Here is a 21,880-nt window from a genome sequence, read left to right as displayed (position 1 = left end):
ACACAGCTCAGCAGACAGTATCACACAGCATAGGATTAGATACACAGCTCAGCAGACAGTATCACACAGGAGAGGATTAGATACACAGCTCAGCAGACAGTATCACACAGGAGAGGATTAGATACATGGCTCAGCAGACATTATCACACAGGAGAGGATTAGATACACAGCATAGGATTAGATACACAGCTCAGCAGACAGTATCACACAGGAGAGGATTAGATACACAGCTCAGCAGACAGTGTCACACAGGAGAGGATTAGATACACAGCTCAGCAGACAGTATCACACAGGAGGGGATTAGATACACAGCTCAGCAGACAGTATCACACAGGAGGGGATTAGATACACAGCTCAGCAGACAGTATCACACAGGATAAGATTAGATACACTGCTCAGCAGACGGTATCACACAGCATAGGATTAGATACACAGCTCAGCACACAGTATCTCACAGGAGAAGATTAGATACACAGCTCAGCAGACAGTATCACACAGGAGAAGATTAGATACACAGCTCAGCAGACAGTACCACACAGGAGAGGATTAGATACACAGCTCAGCAGACAGTATCACACAGGATAAGATTAGATACATAGCTCAGCAGACGGTATCACACATGAGAGGATTAGATACACAGCTCAGCACACAGTATCTCACAGGAGAAGATTAGATACACAGCTCAGCAAACAGTATCACACAGGAGAGGATTAGATACACAGCTCAGCAGACAGTATCACACAGGAGAGGATTAGATACACAGCTCAGCAGACAGTATCACACAGGATAAGATTAGATACACTGCTCAGCAGACGGTATCACACAGCATAGGATTAGATACACAGCTCAGCACACAGTATCTCACAGGAGAAGATTAGATACACGGCTCAGCAGACAGTATCACACAGGAGAAGATTAGATACACAGCTCAGCAGACAGTATCACACAGGAGAGGATTAGATACACAGCTCAGCAGACAGTATCACACAGGAGAGGATTAGATACACAGCTCAGCAGACAGTATCACACAGGAGAAGATTAGATACACAGCTCAGCAGACAGTATCACACAGGAGAGGATTAGATACACAGCTCAGCAGACAGTATCACACAGGAGGGGATTAGATACACAGCTCAGCAGACAGTATCACACAGGATAAGATTAGATACATAGCTCAGCAGACGGTATCACACATGAGAGGATTAGATACACAGCTCAGCACACAGTATCTCACAGGAGAAGATTAGATACATGGCTCAGCAGACAGTATCTCACAGGAGAGAATTAGATACATGACTCAGAAGACAGTATCACACAGGAGAGGATTAGATACACGGCTCAGCAGACAGTATCACACAGGAGAGGATTAGATACACAGCTCAGCAGACAGTATTGCAGAGGATAGGATTAGATACACAGCTCAGCAGACAGTATCACACAGGACAGGATTAGATACACTGCTCAGCAGACGGTATCACACAGAATAGGATTAGATACACAGCTCAGCAGACAGTATCACACAGGATAGGATTAGATAAACTGCTCATCAGACAGTATCACACAGGAGAGGATTAGATACACAGCTCAGCAGACAGTATCACACAGGAGAGGATGAGATACACGGTTCAGCAGACAGTATCACACAGGGTAGGATTAGATACATTGCTCAGCAGACAGTATCACACAGTAGAGGATTAGATACACGGCTCAGCAGACAGTATCACACAGGATAGGATTAGATACACAGCTCAGCAGACAGTATCACACAGGACAGCATTAGATACACAGCTCAGCAGACAGTATTATAGGATTAGATACACAGCTCAGCAGACAGTATCACACAGGATAGGTTTAGATACACAGCTCAGAAGACAGTATCACACAGGAGAGGATTAGATACACTGCTCAGCAGACGGTATCACACAGAATAGGATTAGATACACAGCTCAGCAGACAGTATCACACAGGAGAGGATTAGATACACGGCTCAGCAGACAGTATCACACAGGATAGGATTAGATACACAGCTCAGCAGACAGTATCACACAGGACAGCATTAGATACACAGCTCAGCAGACGGTATCACACAGGACAGGATTAGATACACAGCTCAGCAGACAGTATCACACAGGATAGGATTCTATACACGGCTCAGCAGACAGTATCACACAGGATAGGATTAGATACACAGCTCAGCAGACAGTATCACACAGGACAGGATTAGATACACAGCTCAGCAGACGGTATCACACAGAAGAGGATTAGATACACAGCTCAGCACACAGTATCTCACAGGATTGGATTAGATACACTGCTCAACAGACAGTATCACACAGGACAGGATTAGATGCATAGCTCAGCAGACGGTATCACACATGAGAGGATTAGATACACAGCTCAGCAGACAATATCACACAGGAGAGGATTAGATACACAGCTCAGCAGACAGTATCACCCAGGAGAGGATTAGAAACACAGCTCAGCAGACAGTATCACACAGCGTAGGATTAGAGATACAGCTCAGCAGATGGTATCACACAGGAGAAGATTAGATACACAGCTCAGCAGACAGTATCACACAGGAGAGGATTAGATACACAGCTCAGCAGACAGTATCACACAGGAGAAGATTAGATACACAGCTCAGCAGACAGTATCACACAGGAGAAGATTAGATACACAGCTCAGCAGACAGTATCACACAGGGTAGGATTAGATGCACAGCTCAGCAGACAGTATCACACAGGAGTGGATTAGTTACACAGCTCAGCAGACAGTATCACACAGGATAGGATTAGATACACAGCTCAGCAGACAGTATCGCACAGGAGACGATAAGATACACGGCTCTGCAGACAGTATCGCACAGGAGAGGATTAGATACACGGCTCTGCAGACAGTATCACACTGGGGAGGATTAGATACACAGCTCAGCAGACAGTATCACACAGGACAGGATTAGATAAATTGCTCAGCAGACAGTATCACACAGGAGAGGATTAGATACACAGCTCAGCAGACAGCATCACACAGGAGAGGATTAGATACATGACTCAGCAGACAGTATCACACAGGAGAGGATTAGATACACAGCTCAGCAGACAGTATCACACAGGAGAGGATTAGATACACAGCTCAGCAGACAGTATCACACAGGAGGGGATTAGATACACGGCTCAGCAGACAGTATCACACGGGAGTGGATTAGATACACGGCTCAGCAGACAGTATCGCACAGGGCGGGATTAGATACACGACTCAGCAGGCAGTATCACGCAAGATAGGATTAGATACACAGTTCATCAGACAGTATCACTCAGGAGATGATTAGATACACAGCTCAGCAGACAGTATCACACATTAGAGGATTAGATACACAGCTCAGCAGACAGTATCACACAGGAGAGGATTGGATACACAGCTCAGCAGACAGTATCACACAGGAGAGGATTAGATACACAGCTCAGCAGATGGTATCACACAGGAGAGAATTGGATACACAGCTCAGCAGACGGTATCACACAGGAGAGGATTAGATACACGGCTCAGCAGAGAGTATCACACAGGAGAGGATTAGATACACAGCTCAGCAGACAGTATCACACAGGAGAGGATTGGATACACAGCTCAGCAGACAGTATCACACAGGAGAGGATTAGATACACAGCTCAGCAGACAGTATCGCACAGGAGAGGATTAGATACACGGCTCAGCAGACAGTATCACACAGGAGAGGATTAGATACACAGCTCAGCAGACAGTATCACACAGGAGAGGATTAGATACACAGCTCAGCAGACAGTACCACACAGGAGAAGATTAGATACACAGCTCAGCAGACAGTATCACACAGGATAGGATTAGATACACGGCTCAGCAGACAGTATCACACAGGAGAGGATTAGTCACACGGCTTAGCAGACAGTATCACACAGTAAAAGATTAGATACACGGCTCAGCAGACAGTATCACACAGGAGAGGATTAGATATACAGCTCAGCAGACAATATCACACAGGAGAGGCTTAGATACACAGCTCAGCAGACAGTATCACACAGGAGAGGATTAGATACACAGCTCAGCAGACAGTGTCACACAGTAAAAGATTAGATACACGGCTCAGCAGACAGTATCACACAGTAAAAGATTAGATACACTGCTCAGCAGACAGTATCACACAGCATAGGATTAGATACACAGCTCAGCAGACAGTATCACACAGGAGAGGATTAGATACACAGCTCAGCAGACAGTGTCACACAGTAAAAGATTAGATACACGGCTCAGCAGACAGTATCACACAGTAAAAGATTAGATACACTGCTCAGCAGACAGTATCACACAGGAGAGGATTAGATACACAGCTCAGCAGACAGTGTCACACAGTAAAAGATTAGATACACGGCTCAGCAGACAGTATCACACAGTAAAAGATTAGATACACTGCTCAGCAGACAGTATCACACAGCATAGGATTAGATACACAGCTCAGCAGACAGTATCACACAGTATAAGATTAGATACACTGCTCAGCAGACAGTATCACACAGGAGAGGATTAGATACACAGCTCAGCAGACAGTATCACACAGTAAAAGATTAGATACACGGCTCAGCAGACAGTATCACACAGGAGAGGATTAGTCACACGGCTTAGCAGACAGTATCACACAGTAAAAGATTAGATACACGGCTCAGCAGACAGTATCACACAGGAGAGGATTAGATATACAGCTCAGCAGACAATATCACACAGGAGAGGCTTAGATACACAGCTCAGCAGACAGTATCACACAGGAGAGGATTAGATACACAGCTCAGCAGACAGTGTCACACAGTAAAAGATTAGATACACGGCTCAGCAGACAGTATCACACAGTAAAAGATTAGATACACTGCTCAGCAGACAGTATCACACAGCATAGGATTAGATACACAGCTCAGCAGACAGTATCACACAGGAGAGGATTAGATACACAGCTCAGCAGACAGTGTCACACAGTAAAAGATTAGATACACGGCTCAGCAGACAGTATCACACAGTAAAAGATTAGATACACTGCTCAGCAGACAGTATCACACAGGAGAGGATTAGATACACAGCTCAGCAGACAGTGTCACACAGTAAAAGATTAGATACACGGCTCAGCAGACAGTATCACACAGTAAAAGATTAGATACACTGCTCAGCAGACAGTATCACACAGCATAGGATTAGATACACAGCTCAGCAGACAGTATCACACAGTATAAGATTAGATACACTGCTCAGCAGACAGTATCACACAGGAGAGGATTAGATACACAGCTCTGCAGACAGTATCGCACAGGAGAGGATTAGATACACGGCTCTGCAGACAGTATCACACAGGATAGGATTAGATACACGGCTCAGCAGATAGTATCACACTGGGGAGGATTAGATACACAGTTCAGCAGACAGTATCACACAGGACAGGATTAGATACTTGGCTCAGCAGACAGTATCACACAGTAGAGGATTAGATACACTGCTCTGCAGATAGTATCACACAGGAGGGGATTAGATACACAGCTCAGCAGACAGTATAACACCGTATAAGATTAGATACACTGCTCAGCAGACAGTATCACACAGCATTGGATTAGATACACGGCTCAGCAGACAGTATCACACAGGATAGGATTAGATACACCGCTCAGCAGACATTATCACACAGGGGAGGATTAGATACACCACTCAGCAGACAGTATTACACAGGAGAGAATTAGATACACAGCTCAACAGTCAGTATCACACAGGATAGGATTAGATACACATCTCAGCAGACAGTATTACACAGGAAAGGATTAGATACACAGCATAGGATTAGATACACAGTTCAGCAGACAGTATCACACAGCATAGGATTAGATACACAGCTCAGCAGACAGTATTACACAGGAGAGGATTAGATACACAGCATAGGATTAGATACACAGCTCAGCACACAGTATCACACAGAAGAGGATTAGATACATGGCTCAGCAGACAGCATCACACAGGAGAGGATTAGATACATGGCTCAGCAGACATGATCACACAGGAGAGGATTAGATACACAGCATAGGATTAGATACACAGCTCAGCAGACAGTATCACACAGGATAGGATTAGATACACAGCTCAGCAGACAGTATCACACAGGAGATGATTAGATACACAGCTCAGCAGACAGTATCACACAGGAGGGGATTAGATACACAGCATAGGATTAGATACACAGCTCAGCACACAGTATCACACAGAAGAGGATTAGATACATGGCTCAGCAGACATTATCACACAGGAGAGGATTAGATACATGGCTCAGCAGACATTATCACACAGGAGAGGATTAGATACACAGCATAGGATTAGATACACAGCTCAGCAGACAGTATCACACAGGAGAGGATTAGATACACAGCTCAGCAGACAGTGTCACACAGGAGAGGATTAGAAACACAGCACAGCAGACAGTATCACACAGGAGAGGATTAGATACACAGCTCAGCAGACAGTATCACACAGGAGAGGATTAGATACACAGCTCAGCAGACAGTATCACACAGGAGAAGATTAGATAAACAGCTCAGCAGACAGTATCACACAGGAGAGGATTAGATACACAGCTCAGCAGACAGTATCACACAGGAGAGGATTAGATACACAGCTCAGCAGACAGTATCACACAGGAGGGGATTAGATACACAGCTCAGCAGACAGTATCACAGGATAAGATTATATACACTGCTCAGCAGACGGTATCACACAGGAGAGGATTAGATACACAGCTCAGCAGACAGTATCACACAGGATAAGATTAGATACACAGCTCAGCACACAGTATCACACAGGAGAGGATTAGATACACGGCTCAGCAGACAGTATCACACAGGAGAGGATTAGATACACAGCTCATCAGACAGTATCACACAGGAGAGGATTAGATACACAGCTCAGCAGACAGTATCGCACAGGAGTGGATTAGATACACGGCTCAGCTGACAGTATCACACAGGAGAGGATTAGATACACAGCTCAGCAGACAGTATCACACAGGATAAGATTAGATACACAGCTCAGCACACAGTATCACACAGGAGAGGATTAGATACACGGCTCAGCAGACAGTATCACACAGGAGAGGATTAGATACACAGCTCATCAGACAGTATCACACAGGAGAGGATTAGATACACAGCTCAGCAGACAGTATCGCACAGGAGTGGATTAGATACACGGCTCAGCTGACAGTATCGCACAGGGCGGGATTAGATACACGGCTCAGCAGACAGTATCACACGCGATAGGATTAGATACACAGCTCAGCACACAGTATCACACAGGAGAGGATTAGATACACGACTCAGCAGACAGTATCACACAGGAGAGGATTAGATACACAGCTCAGCAGACAGTATCACACAGGAGAGGATTAGATACACGGCTCAGCAGACAGTATCACACAGGAGAGGATTAGATACATGGCTCAGCAGACATTATCACACAGGAGAGGATTAGATACACAGCATAGGATTAGATACACAGCTCAGCAGACAGTATCACACAGCATAGGATTAGATACACAGCTCAGCAGACAGTATCACACAGGAGGGGATTAGATACACAGCTCAGCAGACAGTATCACACAGGAGAGGATTAGATACACAGCTCAGCAGACAGTATCACACAGGAGAGGATTAGATACACAGCTCAGCAGACAGTATCACACAGGAGAGGATTAGATACACAGCTCAGCAGACAGTATCACACAGGAGAGGATTAGATAAACAGTTCATCAGACAGTATCACACACGAGAGGATTAGATACACAGCTCAGCAGACAGTATCGCACAGGAGTGGATTAGATACATGGCTCAGCTGACAGTATCACACAGGGCGGGATTAGATACACGGCTCAGCAGACAGTATCACACACGATAGGATTAGATACACAGTTCATCAGACAGTATCACACAGGAGAGGATTAGATACACAGCTCATCAGACAGTATCACACAGGAGAGGATTAGATACACAGCTCATCAGACAGTATCACACAGGAGAGGATTAGATACACAGCTCAGCAGACAGTATCACAATGGATAGGATTAGATACATGGCTCAGCAGACAGTATCACACAGGAGAGGATTAGATACACAGCTCAGCAGACAGTATCACACAGGAGAGGATTAGATACATGGCTCAGCAGACAGCATCACACAGGAGAGGATTAGATACACAGCTCAGCACACAGTATCACACAGGATAGGATTAGATACATGGCTCAGCAGACAGTATCACACAGGAGAGGATTAGATACACAGCTCAGCAGACAGTATCACACAGGAGAGGATTAGATATATGGCTCAGCAGACAGCATCATACAGGAGAGGATTAGATACACGGCTCAGCAGACAGCATCACACAGGAGAGGATTAGATACACGGCTCAGCAGACAGTATCACACAGGAGAGGATTAGATACATGGCTCCGAAGACAGTATCACACAGGAGTGGATCAGATACACAGCTCAGCAGACAGTATCACACAGCATAGGATTAGATACACAGCTCAGCAGACAGTATCACACATGAGTGGATTAGATACACGGCTCAGCAAACAGTATCGCACAGGGCGGGATTAGATACAGGGCTCAGCAGACAGTATCACACATGATAGGATTAGATACACAGTTCATCAGACAGTATCACACATGATAGGATTAGATACACAGCTCAGCAGACAGTATCTCACAGGGAGGCATTAGATACACGGCTCAGCTGACAGTATCACACTGGATAGGATTAGATACACAGTTCATCAGACAGTGTCACACAGGAGAAGATTAGATACACAGCTCAGCAGACAGTATCACACATTAGAGGATTAGATACACAGCTCAGCACACAGTTTCACACAGGAGAGGATTAGATACACGGCTCAGCAGACAGTATCACACAGGACAGGGCTAGAAACACAGTTCATCAGACAGTATCACACAGGAGAGGATTAGATACACGGCTCAGCAGACAGTATCACACAGGAGAGGATTAGATACACAGCTCAGCAGATGGTATCACACAGGATAGGATTAGATACACAGCTCAGCAGACAGTATCACACAGGATTAGATACACGGCTCAGCAGGCAGTATCACACAGGAGAGGATTAGATACGCAGCATAGGATTAGATATACAGCTCAGCAGACAGTATCACACAGCATAGGATTAGATACACGGCTCAGCAGACAGTATCACACAGGAGAGGATTAGATACACAGTTCACCATCACTGCGTTATAATAGCACTGCAGTATGTGGTGAGGGACTACAACTCCCAGCAAGTGACAGCGCAGGCACCGATCATGTAACTAAACCATCACTGCGTCATAATAGCACTGCAGTATGTGGTGAGGGACTACAACTCCCAGCAAGTTTATTTCTTTTTATTTTACACGCTGCTGTTTTCCACAGTGAATTACCAGAAAGATCTGCACCAAAATCATGGAGTGCAAATTTGCTGTTGTGGATTTTCTTGCGGATTTTTGCTAATTTGCTCTGATTTTCTATGGAAATCCTCCAGGAACAATCTGCCACATTTGAACAGATCTTCAGGCCTCATTCAGACATCTGTAGTTTTCTGGTACATTAAAAAAAAAAGCAAAAAAAAACAAAACTGATTTTCATCAAAGGGATCGATCTGAATTGTATCAATGTATGTTACTATATGCAAATAAAAATATATATATATATGGATATATGAACTGCCCCATAGATGATAAAGGTGCGTATTATGTCTGTCAATAACATGGATGTAAAAAAACAGACGTGTGAATGAGACGTTCACCCCACAAGATCATCTAGCAATAGTGCAGCTCTGACCTGACACATAGCATTCACAGAAAGGCTCCTGATCAGCACATATGATGTCTGTGATCTATAAAGAGTCCTCCACATTGTACCCACTACATATACATTCACAATAAAGCTGCCCCCGTAACATCAACTGCCCCACACCTACCACATATAGCCAGGTCCCCGCTCCCCCACACACAGTATATAGCCAGGTCCCCGCTCCCCCACACAAAGTATATAGCCAGGTCCCCGCTCCACCACACACAGTATATAGCCAGGTCCCCGCTCCCCCACACACAGTATATAGCCAGGCCCCCGCTCCCCCACACAAAGTATATAGCCAGGTCCCCGCTCCCCCACACAAAGTATATAGCCAGGCCCCCGCTCCCCCACACACAGTATATAGCCAGGTCCCCGCTCCCCCACACACAGTATATAGCCAGGTCCCCGCTCCCCCACACACAGTATATAGCCAGGCCCCCGCTCCCCCACACAAAGTATATAGCCAAGATCCCCGCTCCCCCACACAAAGTATATAGCCAGGTCCCCGCTCCCCCACACACAGTATATAGCCAAGATCCCCGCTCCCCCACACACAGTATATAGCCAAGATCCCCGCTCCCCCACACAAAGTATATAGCCAAGATCCCCGCTCCCCCACACACAGTATATAGCCAGGTCCCCGCTCCCCCACACACAGTATATAGCCAAGATCCCCGCTCCCCCACACAAAGTATATAGCCAGGTCCCCGCTCCCCCACACACAGTATATAGACAAGATCCCCGCTCCCCCACACAAAGTATATAGCCAGGTCCCCGCTCCCCCACACAAAGTATATAGACAAGATCCCCTCCTCCATGTATAGCATATTTATCCAGGTCCCCGCTCCCCCACACAAAGTATATAGCCAGGTCCCCGCTCCCCCACACAAAGTATATAGCCAGGTCCCCGCTCCCCCACACAAAGTATATAGACAAGGTCCCCTCCTCCATGTATAGCATATTTATCCAGGTCCCCGCTCCCCCACATATAGCAAAGAGAACCAAGTCCAGCACCCCCTCCCCCACCACACAGCATACGGAATATAGACAAGACCCCCACACAGCATACGGTATATAGACAAGTCCCCCACACACAGCATACAGTATATAGATAAGTCCCCCACACACAGCATACAGTATATAGACAAGTCCCCCACACAGCATAAAGTATATAGACAAGTCCCCCCCCACACAGCATACAGTATATAGACAAGTCCCCCACACACAGCATACGGTATATAGACAAGTCCCCCACACACAGCATACAGTATATAGACAAGTCCCCCACACACAGCATACGGTATATAGACAAGTCCCCCACACACAGCATATGGTATATAGACAAGTCCCCCTCACACAGCATACGGTATATAGACAAGTCCCCCACACACAGCATACGGAATATAGACAAGTCCCCCACACACAGCATACGGTATATAGACAAGTCCCCCACACACAGCATACGGTATATAGACAAGTCCCCCACACACAGCATACGGTATATAGACAAGTCCCTCCCACACAGCATACGGAATATAGACAAGTCCCCCACACACAGCATACGGTATATAGACAAGTCCCCCACACACAGCATACAGTATATAGACAAGTCCCCCACACACAGCATACGGTATATAGACAAGTCCCCCCCACACAGCATACGGTATATAGACAAGTCCCCCACACACAGCATACAGTATATAGACAAGTCCCCCACACACAGCATACGGTATATAGACAAGTCCCCCACACACAGCATACAGTATATAGACAAGTCCCCCACACACAGCATACGGTATATAGACAAGTCCCCCCCACACAGCATACGGTATATAGACAAGTCCCCCACACACAGCATACGGTATACAGACAAGTCCCCCACACACAGCATACGGAATATAGACAAGTCCCCCACACACAGCATACGGTATATAGACAAGTCCCCCACACACAGCATACAGTATATAGACAAGTCCCCCACACACAGCATACGGTATATAGACAAGTCCCCCCCACACAGCATACGGTATATAGACAAGTCCCCCACACACAGCATACAGTATATAGACAAGTCCCCCACACACAGCATACAGTATATAGACAAGTCCCCCCCACACAGCATACGGTATATAGACAAGTCCCCCACACACAGCATACGGTATATAGACAAGTCCCCCACACACAGCATACGGTATATAGACAAGTCCCCCCCACACAACATACAGAATATAGACAAGTCCCCCACACACAGCATACAGTATATAGACAAGTCCCCCACACACAGCATACGGTATATAGACAAGTCCCCCACACACAGCATACGGTATATAGACAAGTCCCCCACACACAGCATACGGTATATAGACAAGACCCCCACACACACAGCATACGGTATATAGACAAGTCCCCCACACACAGCATACGGTATATAGACAAGTCCCCCACACACAGCATACGGAATATAGACAAGTCCCCCACACACAGCATACGGTATATAGACAAGTCCCCCACACACAGCATACGGTATATAGACAAGTCCCCCACACACAGCATACGGAATATAGACAAGTCCCCCACACACAGCATACGGTATATAGACAAGTCCCCCACACACAGCATACGGTATATAGACAAGTCCCCCACACACAGCATACGGAATATAGACAAGTCCCCCACACACAGCATACGGTATATAGACAAGTCCCCCACACACAGCATACAGTATATAGACAAGTCCCCCACACACAGCATACGGTATATAGACAAGTCCCCCCCACACAGCATACGGTATATAGACAAGTCCCCCACACACAGCATACAGTATATAGACAAGTCCCCCACACACAGCATACAGTATATAGACAAGTCCCCCCCACACAGCATACGGTATATAGACAAGTCCCCCACACACAGCATACGGTATATAGACAAGTCCCCCACACACAGCATACGGTATATAGACAAGTCCCCCCCACACAACATACAGAATATAGACAAGTCCCCCACACACAGCATACAGTATATAGACAAGTCCCCCACACACAGCATACGGTATATAGACAAGTCCCCCACACACAGCATACGGTATATAGACAAGTCCCCCACACACAGCATACGGTATATAGACAAGACCCCCACACACACAGCATACGGTATATAGACAAGTCCCCCACACACAGCATACGGTATATAGACAAGTCCCCCACACACAGCATATGGTATATAGACAAGTCCCCCTCACACAGCATACGGTATATAGACAAGTCCCCCACACACAGCATACGGAATATAGACAAGTCCCCCACACACAGCATACGGTATATAGACAAGTCCCCCACACACAGCATACGGTATATAGACAAGTCCCCCACACACAGCATACGGTATATAGACAAGTCCCCCACACACAGCATACGGAATATAGATAAGTCCCCCACACACAGCATACGGTATATAGACAAGTCCCCCACACACAGCATACAGTATATAGACAAGTCCCCCACACACAGCATACGGTATATAGACAAGTCCCCCCCACACAGCATACGGTATATAGACAAGTCCCCCACACACAGCATACAGTATATAGACAAGTCCCCCCCACACAGCATACGGTATATAGACAAGTCCCCCACACACAGCATACAGTATATAGACAAGTCCCCCACACACAGCATACAGTATATAGACAAGTCCCCCCCACACAGCATACGGTATATAGACAAGTCCCCCACACACAGCATACAGTATATAGACAAGTCCCCCACACACAGCATACGGTATATAGACAAGTCCCCCACACACAGCATACGGTATATAGACAAGTCCCCCCCACACAACATACAGAATATAGACAAGTCCCCCACACACAGCATACAGTATATAGACAAGTCCCCCACACACAGCATACGGTATATAGACAAGTCCCCCACACACAGCATACGGTATATAGACAAGTCCCCCACACACAGCATACGGTATACAGACAAGTCATAGAATCATAGAATGGTAGAGTTGGAAGGGACCTTCTGGGTCATCTGGTCCAACCCCCTGCTCAAAGCAGGATTCACTAAATCATCTCAGACAGATGTCTGTCCAGCCTCTGTTTGAAGACGTCCATTGAAGGGGAACTCACCACCTCTCGTGGCAGCCTGTTCCACTCATTAATCACCCTAACTGTCGAAAAGTTTTTTCTAATATCTAATCTGTGTCTCCTCCCATTTAGTTTCATCCCATTGCTTCTAGTCTTTCCTTGTGCAAATGAGAATAAAGAAGATCCTTCTACAATGTGACAGCCCTTGACATATTTGTAGACAGCTATTAAGTCTCCTCTCAGTCTTCTTTTTTGCAAGTTAAACATTCCCAAATCCTGCAACCGTTCCTCATAGGACATGGTTTGCAGACCAGTCACCATTCTGGTCGCTCTTCTCTGAACTTGCTCCAGTTTGTCGATGTCTTTTTTAAAATGTGGTGCCCAAAACTGTACACAGTATTCCAGATGAGGTCTGACCAAAGAGGAGTAAAGACCGATAATGACTTCACGTGATCTAGACTGTATGCTTCTGTTAATACATCCCAGAATTGTATTTGCCTTTTTTGCTGCTGCATCACACTGTTGACTCATGTTCAGTCTATGATCTATTAGTATACCTAAGTCTTTTTCACATGTACTGTTGCTTAGTTCTATTCCTCCCATTCTGTATATGCTTTTTTCATTTTTATTGCCCAGATGTAGTACTTTGCATTTTTCCCTGTTAAAAACCATTCTGTTGGTTGCTGCCCACTGCTCCCCCACACACAGCATACAGTATATAGACAAGTCCCCCACACACAGCATACGGTATATAGACAAGTCCCCCACAAACAACATACAGTATATAGACAAGTCCCCCACACACAGCATACAGTATATACACAAGTCCCCCACACACAGCATACAGTATATAGACAAGTCCCCCATACACAGCATACGGTATATAGACAAGTCCCCCACACACAGCATACGGTATATAGACAAGTCCCCCACACACAGCATACAGTATATAGACAAGTCCCCCACACACAGCATACAGTATATAGACAAGTCCCCCATACACAGCATAGAGTATATAGACAAGTCCCCCACACACAGCATACAGTAAATAGACAAGTCCCCCTCACACACAGCATACGGTATATAGACAAGTCCCCCACACACAGCATACTGTATGTAACATACCTGGCGGCGTCCTTGCATAGTGGTCCATCTCCCACTGTGCAAGAGCGCGCACTTGATCTCCAGTCCAGTCTGCTAGTCTGGCTTCCCTCCGTGCTGTCTGTTAGCCTCTGCTTCTGCTGCTTAAGGGCGGCTCCCGATCACTTCTTGCTCTTTGTACCTGCTGCAGGCACACCCCTTGTGCGTCCTCAGCCTATTGCTGTCTATCATCTGGTATTTAAACCAGCTGCTCCAATTAACCCATGCCTGAGCATTGTGTTCTGTCAGTTGGCCTTTGGTTACTGATATGCCAGGTCCTGTTTATGTTTCCTGCCTTCGGTATCAGTTCCCGTGTCTGAACTGTGTCCTGTCTGTATTATCTTCTAGCCTGTTGTCTTCTGCCTATCCTGGAGGCTGTATTTCCAGGCCTGTGTGAACTTGCTCCTGCCTGTTCGTTCCGCCTTCTAGGGGCCGCATACCTAGACCCGCTCCTTTATCTTGCTGCTGTGTCTGTTCTTGTCTGAATACTCTCCTAGCTTGCTTTGTTTTTCTCTGTGTCCGTAACTTCCCTTTTTCTGCAGAGTCTGAACTCGTACCTAACTCCTGCTCGTTGTCACTGTACTTCCGTTTGTGAGTTTGTGGTCCACTCGCTACTTCTCTGCAAGTACCCTGTGGGTATCTGGTTCTGCCTTTCCCTTCTAGTCTGTTCCGTGTGAACAGAGCCCTGTCCCCTCCGCGTCTGCGGTTTCGCTTTGCTCTGCCCTGTCCCCCGCGTCTGCGGTTTCGCTTTGCTCTGCCCTGTCCCCCGCGTCTGCGGTTTCGCTTTGCTCTGCCCTGTCCCCCGCGTCTGCGGTTTCGCTTTGCTCTGCCCTGTCCCCTGCGTCTGCGGTTTCGCTTTGCTCTGCCCTGTCCCCCGCGTCTGCGGTTTCGCTTTGCTCTGCCCTGTCCCCCGCGTCTGCGGTTTCGCTTTGCTCTGCCCTGTCCCCCGCGTCTGCGGTTTCGCTTTGCTCTGCCCTGTCCCCCGCGTCTGCGGTTTCGCTTTGCTCTGCCCTGTCCCCCGCATCTGCGGTTTCGCTTTGCTCTGCCCTGTCCCCCTCGTCTGCGGTTTCGCTTTGCTCTGCCCTGTCCCCCGCGTCTGCGGTTTCGCTTTGCTCTGCCCTGTCCCCCGCGTCTGCAGTTTCGCTTTGCTCTGCCCTGTCCCCCGCGTCTGCGGTTTCGCTTTGCTCTGCCCTGTCCCCCGCGTCTGCGGTTTCGCTTTGCTCTGCCCTGTCCCCCGCGTCTGCGGTTTCGAATTTGTCTCCCAGTCTGTACTGGACCCTACCCAGCCTGCGCTCTAGTCTGCCTGTTCCTGTATTCCCCGGTGTGGGTCAACAGCCGTGTCCAGAGTCTGACCTGGAGTAGACCCTGGTCCCTCTGATCGGTTCCTCCCTGGTGCACTGGCGTCGTATGCCGTCATGCGACCTTGGTCGGATCGGGCAGATACTTAGTTACGCCCCTCCAGGCACTCTCCGGTTCATGGCACAGTGGAATCACTACATACACACACGCACACGCCACTCAGCCCAGGCGTGTGCATTACACTGTATATAGACAAGTCCCCCCCACACACAGCATACAGTATATAGACAAGTCCCCCACGCACAGCATACAGTATATAGACAAGTCCCCCATACACAGCATATGGTATATAGACAAGTCCCCCCTCACACAGCATACGGTATATAGACAAGTCCCCCATACACAGCATACGGTATATAGACTAGTCCCCCACGCACAGCATACAGTATATAGACAAGTCATAGAATCATAGAATGGTAGAGTTGGAAGGGACCTCCTGGGTCATCTGGTCCAACCCCCTGCTCAAAGCAGGATTCACTAGATCATCTCAGACAGATGTCTGTCCAGCCTCTGTTTGAAGACGTCCATTGAAGGGGAACTCACCACCTCTCGTGGCAGCCTGTTCCACTCATTATTCACCCTAACTGTCAAAAAGTTTTTTCTAATATCTAATCTGTGTCTCCTCCCATTTAGTTTCATCCCATTGCTTCTAGTCTTTCCTTGTGCAAATGAGAATAAAGATGATCCTTCTACAATGTGACAGCCCTTGACATATTTGTAGACAGCTATTAAGTCTCCTCTCAGTCTTCTTTTTTGCAAGCTAAACATTCCCAAATCCTGCAACCGTTCCTCATAGGACATGGTTTGCAGACCAGTCACCATTCTGGTCGCTCTTCTCTGAACTTGCTCCAGTTTGTCTATGTCTTTTTTAAAATGTGGTGCCCAAAACTGTACACAGTATTCCAGATGAGGTCTGACCAAAGAGGAGTAAAGACCGATAATGACTTCACGTGATCTAGACTGTATGCTTCTGTTAATACATCCCAGAATTGTATTTGCCTTTTTTGCTGCTGCATCACACTGTTGACTCATGTTCAGTCTATGATCTATTAGTATACCTAAGTCTTTTTCACATGTACTGTTGCTTAGCTCTATTCCTCCCATTCTGTATATGCTTTTTTCATTTTTATTGCCCAGATGTAGTACTTTGCATTTTTCCCTGTTAAAAACCATTCTGTTGGTTGCTGCCCACTGCTCCAGTTTATTTAGGTCTTTTTGAATCCTCTCTCTCTCTTCTCTAGTATTAGCTATCCCTCCTAGCTTTGTGTCATCAGCAAATTTAATCAGTTTACCCTCAATTCCTTCATCTAAATCATTGATAAAGATGTTGAACAATACAGGTCCCAGGACGGAGCTGGGACAAGTCCCCCCCCACAGCATATGGTATATAGACAAGTCCCCCACACACAGCATACTGTATATAGACAAGTCCCCCACACACAGCATACTGTATATAGACAAGTCCCCCACACACAGCATACAGTATATAGACAAGCCCCCACAAACAGCATACGGTATATAGACAAGTCCCCCCACACACAGCATACGGTATATAGACAAGTCCCCCCACACACAGCATACGGTATATAGACAAGTCCCCCCACACACAGCATACGGTATATAGACAAGTCCCCCCACACACAGCATACGGTATATAGACAAGTCCCCCCACACAGCATACAGTATATAGACAAGTCCCCCATACACAGCATACAGTATATAGACAAGTCCCCCACACACAGCATACTGTATATAGACAAGTCCCCCACACAGCATACGGTATATAGACAAGTCCCCCCCACACATAATATATAGACAAGTCCCCCCCCACACAGCATACGGTATATAGACAAGTCCCCCCCACACACAGCATACGGTATATAGACAAGTCCCCCCACACAGCATACGGTATATAGACAAGTCCCCCCACACACAGCATACGGTATATAGACAAGTCCCCCCACACACAGCATACGGTATATAGACAAGTCCCCCACACACAGAATACAGTATATAGACAAGTCCCCCCCACACAGCATACGGTATATAGACAAGTCCCCCCACACACAACATACGGTATATAGACAAGTCCCCCACACACAGCATACTGTATATAGACAAGTCCCCCACACACATAATATATAGACAAGTCCCCCCCCCCACACAGCATACGGTATATAGACAAGTCCCCCCCACACACACAGCATACGGTATATACACTGTGTTCCAAATTATGTAAATAATATTTTCTCAGATTTTCCCAAATTACCTATATGAATTGCAGTCATTGTAATTTTCCAGTCAAATAACTATTAGAGTACAATTGAAAGGTTTTTGTACAAACTGCCCATGATAACAGTATATTTTTAAAAAAATAAAACACTCAAACTGCACTCAAAATGCATGTTCCAAATTATTATGCACAGCAGAGTTTTCAACCTTTTCATTTTAATAAAGAACAAAAAAATGGTCATTTTTGAAATTATAAGCATTAGCAGGTTATTACAAACTGAAATCAAACAGTTTTCAACTCAAAACTTTATTCTAGGTGATGTTACATTTGCACATAGGAACCCTTGTTCGAAAGGAGCTTCTGAACTCTCTCGTCCATTGAATTTGTCAGGTTTTGGATGGTTTCTGCTTCAATTGTTTTGCATGAGGACAGAATACCCTCCCAGAGCTGGTGCTTAGATGTGAACTGCCTCCCGCCATCATAGACACTCCTTCTGATGATGCTCCAGAGGTTCTCAATGGGGTTGAGGTCAGGGGAGCATAGGGGTCACACCATAAGTTTGTCCCCTTTTATGCCCATAGCAGCCAGAGATGCAGATGTGTTATGTGCAGCATGAGACGGGGCATTATCATGCATGAAATGATCTTGCTGCGGAATGCACGGTTCTTCTTCTTGAACCATGGCAGGAAGTGCTGTTTGAGAAACTCAACATACATTATGGAGTTCATCTTTACCCCTTCAGGGATCCTAAAGGGGCCGACAATCTCTCTCCCCATGATTCCAGCCCAAAACATTACTCCACCTCCTCCTTGTTGGTGCCGTAGCCGTGTTTGCATGGGGTGTCCATCAACCAGCCATCCTCCACTCCATCCATCTGGACCATCGAGATCATTTCATGCATGATAATGCCCCGTCTCATGCTGCACATAACACATCTGCATCTCTGGCTGCTATGGGCATAAAAGGGGACAAACTTATGGTGTGGCCCCCATGCTCCCCTGACCTCAACCCCATTGAGAACCTCTGGAGCATCATCAAAAGGAGTGTCTATGATGGCGGGAGGCAGTTCACATCTAAGCAACAGCTCTGGGAGGGTATTCTGTCCTCATGCAAAACAATTGAAGCAGAAACCATCCAAAACCTGACAAAATCAATGGACGAGAGAGTTCAGAAGCTCCTTTCGAACAAGGGGTCCTATGTGCAAATGTGACATCACCTAGAATAAAGTTTTGAGTTGAAAACTGTTTGATTTCAGTTTGTAATAACCTGCTAATGCTTATAATTTCAAAAATGACCATTTTTTTGTTCTTTATTAAAATGAAAAGGTTGAAAACTCTGCTGTGCATAATAATTTGGAACATGCATTTTGAGTGCAGTTTGAGTATTTAATTTTTTTTAAAATATACTGCTATCATAGGCAGTTTGTACAAAAACCTTTCAATTGTACTCTAATAGTTATTGGACTGGAAAATTACAATGACTGCAATTCATATAGGTAATTTGGGAAAATCTGAGAAAATATTATTTGCATAATAATTTTGAACACAATGTAGACAAGTGCATAGCTGTGCTAGGGTAGGAGTGGGAGCAGCCTTCCTTCTCTTGTCAGTGCTGGCCCTGCAGTCGGGCCCACCAGGGAATTCCCCAGCAGGCCAGTCCGAGCCTGGTCACATGCTGACTAGAGTCTCAGACACCTCTCTGAGTAGCCCACTGATAGAAGTGGATGAGAATCTAGTCGGCATTTGACCTCAACTATTACATCATAACACCGGCTTTATCTTTTTAAAGCTTTGTAACCTTTACTCACTTTATGAATCAGCCACAGATAAAACTCAATAAGGATGGGTTGCTACTGTGTGCAATTTGCCAGCCAGCCCAGAACAGCGGTGACCTGAGCCGACAGCAGCGACTTGAGTAGACTGTGGCCACCTGAGCCAACAGCGGCATTTATATTGCGCTATCGCCAGGAAATGGATGACAATGGCAGTCAGGGGAATGGTGAAGGCCTGCATGGCTGCCATCTTGGTACTCCTGTGAAGTTCATCCACAGTCTGGACTTAATCATATAAACTGTATACTGCATTACTAGAGGATTACTGTATATAGAATAAGCAGTCAAGAGATTGCAGGTTCAAGTGCCCTAAGGGGACATAAAAAAATAAAGTAAAAATGGAAAAAAAAGAAAAAAGTTTTACAAAGGAAAAAAAATAAACAAAAATGTTAAATCACCCCTATTTTCCGAGGTAAAAAAAAAAGAAAATAAAAAAGAAACATTTTATATTGTCGTGTCTGTAAAAGTCCGACCTATCAAAGCCCAAATTATTTAAACCGCACGTTAAATAGCGGAAAAATAAATGAAGAAGCCAGAATTGCCGTATTATGGTGTCACCAAACAGTAATAAATAACCCGGTATTGTGTCACCATTTTGTGAGACCCTGCATTTGTTCCATGTTTCTGCTGATGAATCTGGGCGAGGTTCGCTTTCTGCTCGCCGACCTGCGGGGGTTATTGATCCCATTCTCTGCCGTCTACAAACTTTTCATCTCTTTTTGATGCATTTTTTGGGAGGTAAAATTACCCAAAAAGAAAAAAAAAACTGGGTGTTTAGATTATCTTTGCTGTTGGGCATTTGCTGTAGGGGTTAATATATTTATGATTTGATAGATCGGACTTTTTGTCAGTGTGTCAATACTAAATAAATAAATAAATATATATAATCTTTTAGTCTTGCTTTGTATTGACAAATGGAGGTAGGAAATTTCAAAGGATTTTTTTTATATATATAAATTTCAATTTTAATCCTTTTCTATCACATTATTTTTTGGTCCCGTTGGGCAACTTGAACCAAAAATCCACAACTCATTGGAATTGCGACACTTAAATTCTGTGGATGTCGGGAAGGGGATAAAGAGAATAAAGTAACTTTGCAGAATGCTTCCGTTTTGTGTACACAGCTCCTGTGCTGACTTAGTGTTCTCTTTGGTTACACCACACACCCATTCTGTGTCCGGCCCCCACAGATCGCCATCTCCATATATATGGGGGGATTTCCTCATGTGACGACCCCTCTGCCGATGTATACAGATCACATGTGGCTTCACCTTCAGCTTTGATCTCCGCAGTCTTCAGATCCGGATCCTCCAGGATGAGGG

The sequence above is a fragment of the Phyllobates terribilis genome, unplaced genomic scaffold, assembly GCF_046119375.1.
Source record: "Phyllobates terribilis strain yellow unplaced genomic scaffold, ASM4611937v1 Scaffold_180__1_contigs__length_3869351, whole genome shotgun sequence".
Classification (NCBI taxonomy): Eukaryota; Metazoa; Chordata; class Amphibia; order Anura; family Dendrobatidae; genus Phyllobates; species Phyllobates terribilis.
Note: the sequence above shows the minus strand (reverse complement) of the source record.